Source organism: Zea mays, chromosome 3 (genome assembly GCF_902167145.1).
Source record: "Zea mays cultivar B73 chromosome 3, Zm-B73-REFERENCE-NAM-5.0, whole genome shotgun sequence".
NCBI lineage: Eukaryota > Viridiplantae > Streptophyta > Magnoliopsida > Poales > Poaceae > Zea > Zea mays.
In genome coordinates this window covers 88639076-88642980 of record NC_050098.1, presented here as the reverse complement: position 1 = coordinate 88642980, position 3905 = coordinate 88639076, and the positions used below count along the sequence as shown (strand labels likewise).

Below are 3905 nucleotides of genomic sequence, written 5' to 3'. Positions count from 1 at the left end.
AAAACTATACATTAAGGAGTATCAAATTATTACATCAACATTGGAGTTTTAGCAAAAGTGGAGATCATTGTTCGGAATGCAGCGGAATAAGACTAACGATAAGTAAACAGAGAGATGGGGAAGTCTGTCCCATCACTCCTCATGCTCCTCCTCAGCCGAGGTAGGGTCCCACTCGACTGTCCAACCCGGTGGCAAGATGGACGGCCAAGTCACTCCAGCAACCAAGTCCTCCAAAGAACCTATAAAAATTATGCCACAAGCAAGGCTGAGTATACTAATACTCAGCTAGACTTACCCGGTGTGAGGAGTCTACTCCTCTACCTCTAGACATGCAGCTGTTTGGCTGAGGGGTTTGGTTTGCCAAAAGCACTAGCTGAGTCTAAAAATCATGTTTTAGCTTTTTCAAGTTTTAGTGTGACTCTCTTAAGACTAAATGTATACCTATCTAGTCATACATGGTATCAAACATTTAGCAATCAACAACTTTAGCCAAGTCATCACATTTCCACTTGTTACTCAATGTAGCAGCATGGATCAAGCAGTCTCATTAGCTGCGAGAAGCAAACGATTCGAATCGAGTTTTTAAACCTTGTAAGGTAAACCTAAACACACGATGTGGCGAGGCACTCCGTCCCCACACACATCAACCGTCCCCATTGATTCCCTGGCAATAGATCAGGGCTCACCGCCTTGGCGTACAATGCCTCACTGACCCTGACTGCCGTCGTGCAGTGACAGCACTTGTACCCACCATAACCAGAATGGGAGACCACGTCTCAGGTCGCATGAGGGGTAAAGTCTACGGGCAGGTTCACTCAGGTACTAGGCTTACCGATTTACCATATTTCTCGGCATATGTTTAGTACGTTCAAACACTTGACTCACGGTACCACACCTTAATCCTTATTCCAATTTCCATCTCGTAGACAACAAATCCCCATGGATTGTTGTCCACAGACCAACATCATTATGATAATAAAGTGGATACAACCAATTTCCTGACCTCGCGCGAGTGCTAGAAAAATCACTCGACTTCTACCGAGATCCTTAATTAGTAAAGCAGCTACCACTACAAGAAATTTGTCCTTTTATGACAAAATACTTAATAACAAGGTCAGTTATCGTCATATAATGTCACATAATATGATGGAATTTTTTGAGTCGTCATAATTTCATGAGGCCATGAAGATTTTATGACGATAGTGTTTTTGTTGTCACATAAGGGTACGAAGATTCGTCATATATTGTCAGGCGCCAGAAGTCGGTAGACAGTTTTACTTTTATGACGCTTAGATGTGCCTTTATGTGATGATTTGGCGGCGTCACTTTATGTTTTTTTTTCCAGAAAAGGACCGTACCCCTTTCTGTTGACCGCATTCACTTTCCCATCTCCCGCCCAAGATGACCAAAATTCCCCTCCTACCTTATACTCTCAGCTGCTCACCACCGCAGACAAGTCCAGTCCTCTCCATCCCCTCAACCTAGCGCCGCCACTCGCGCCCACCACGCCGCCGCACCGCCGCTGGTGAACGGATCCGTCCATCCGCACAACGGTTGGCTCTTCCTCGCTTCCTCCTCCATTCCTCTCCCTCTCTCTCTCGTCGGTGGGACCGTGGGATACGCTGACGGACGGATGGGCTGAGGCAAGGCGGGTCCAATTCGGTGCCTGCCTAACTCAGCACGTATTCCCCCCTTTTCCCTCCCTCGACCGACGACCGTCCATCTGCCACCGGATCCAGGAGCGACCTTCCTTCGTGCTCGTCGTAGACGATCGATCGGCCGACGGTCATCTAGGTACTGCGCAAGCTCATCGCCGCCGCAGCTTCGCTGCTCGCTTCTTACTACCTAGCTGGGGTTTGTGGTTTTGTTTCGTACCGCAACTGATTTTCATCATCGAAACTGAACGAAATTCAGCTTATGGATTCCCTGTTCTTCTCAGGAAGGATGTCGAGCCTCGAGGAGCCGCTGGGTCTTGGAGACCTGTCCAAGTTGAGTATTAACAGACTCAGGCGGTTCGTGTCGCTGGGCGCTCGGAGGCCACCGGCCGACGACGACGACCACAGCACTGGCAAGTAAGTGTAGTAGGCCTATATGGTATGTATATTATGAGATGTTCACAACTCAATGTCGGTCATTCTCCTCTGTACACAACTCTGAACTGTATACCGTTGTTTAGATTTGTATCTGGTGCTGATGACATTGCTGCTGTTGTCAATGGTCTTGGTAGGATCTGTATGTGAATGCAGTAGGGGCAGAAGAACATGGTGTGAGTATCAAGTACTAGCCCCTTGTCAATGTTTTGATAGGCACCGTTTATGCAACCCTTTCCAAAAATCAAATTGATGTGCAGGGAATTCTTTGACCTACTCCTTTCTCCGGCATCAAAAATCTTGAACACCTGGTTTGAGGTCAGCATTAGTCCCATCTTAAACGCTTCTGTTCACATTGATCTCTGTGGTTGCTTTATTTCAATTGGCAGCCTTCACTTAATCTTCTTTAATCTGTGAACAAAAGGGCCTCTCATTGACTACTGTCTACTGCAACCCCCGTTGAGCGTGAATTCACTCTTTGTCATAGGTGGTTCTACTGGCCAGCAAGGTGTCGTATACGGATCCAAACATCCTGGCCATAAACATGAAAAAAATGCAGCAACCAATTTGGCTTCTTGTTTTAGAAATTGCAACATGTGTTCTTCTAGTTGTTTTTGTGATTACTGGTACAGTTACTGCTTCCAGAAGTTGCAAGCTGAAGCCTTCTATGAGAATATCATCATGGAATCGATCGAAAAGTTGGAGCGACGAGATAACAGTGTTGATTGGTAAGTGTTAATTACATTGTTCAACGGGACAGTTGGTGAATCGATTAATGTGCTTTCCAATTATTTTGGATGACGTATCCATGTTCTCTACAGATTCTGATATGCTGAAAAGTCTACCAAAATTAAGTCGCCAGGAGCTTGAAGTGGCCTGTGAGGATTTTAGCAACATCATTGGCTCAACTCCAGAGACAGTAGTCTACAAAGGAACCATGAAGGATGGACCTGAAGTTTCTGTGATATCGTTGTGCACCTTCGAAGGTCATTGGACTAGCCACCATGAACTCTTTTACCAAAACAAGGTATGGTACATGACACCAAGGGATTCAAACACTTGTTTTTTTCTTCCCCTGGATACTAAACGGGGTGATGTTTTCAGGTCATTGATCTGGCAAGATTGAATCATGAGAACATAGCAAAGTTCTTAGGATACTGCAGGGAGAGTGATCCATTCTCTCGGATGCTAGTCTTCGAGTACGCACCAAATGGGACGTTATTTGAGCATCTACATTGTAAGTCACTCTCTCTTTGCTAGTTTACTGCAGGCTGGTGAATGCCCTATTTCATGTCTAAATTTTGTTATGAATGTGGATGGTTTTCTTTATTTAGATGGAGAGGGAGGCCAATTTTCTTGGCTCAGGTGAATGAAGATAGCCATTGGAATTGCCCAGGGGTTAAGATACCTACACACGGAGCTGCAGCCCCCATTTGCTATATCTGAGCTGAATTCGAACTCCGTGTACGTTACGGAAGATTTTACTCCAAAGGTATGTCCTGTCCTGCACATGCATCCTTGTTCGTTGGTTCAACAACTGAAGATTTGCATGATGTTTTGGCTCGTCTTACATTTATCATGGCCTAACAGTCCCCAGCTTGGTTAGACAGTAATTTGTCTCTGCTACGTGTCTGTTTGCAGCTGGTGGATTTTGAATGCTGGAAAATGATGTTCTCGAGACACTCCATCTCGAGAGCACACTAGTTCTTTGGGGAATGTATGAATAGTCCCCGAAATGGTCGTACTCCGCTTGCAAATGAGATATATGTAAGTTACATGTACTACACTCAAGTAAATGCCTGGTTCAACACTTTT

At 45.3% G+C, this 3905-nt stretch overlaps 1 pseudogene across 1 annotated transcript; it reads left to right on the top strand.

Moving 5' to 3' along the window:
• The first annotated feature begins 1944 nt into the window (after window positions 1-1944).
• On the top strand, window positions 1945-3566 carry LOC103650371 (serine/threonine-protein kinase pseudogene; annotated as a pseudogene). The gene is made up of 6 exons (NR_161337.1): window positions 1945-2072; window positions 2177-2232; window positions 2699-2818; window positions 2912-3117; window positions 3195-3327; window positions 3425-3566. The product of NR_161337.1 is annotated as a serine/threonine-protein kinase pseudogene (transcript).
• The last annotated feature ends 339 nt before the right edge of the window (window positions 3567-3905 follow it).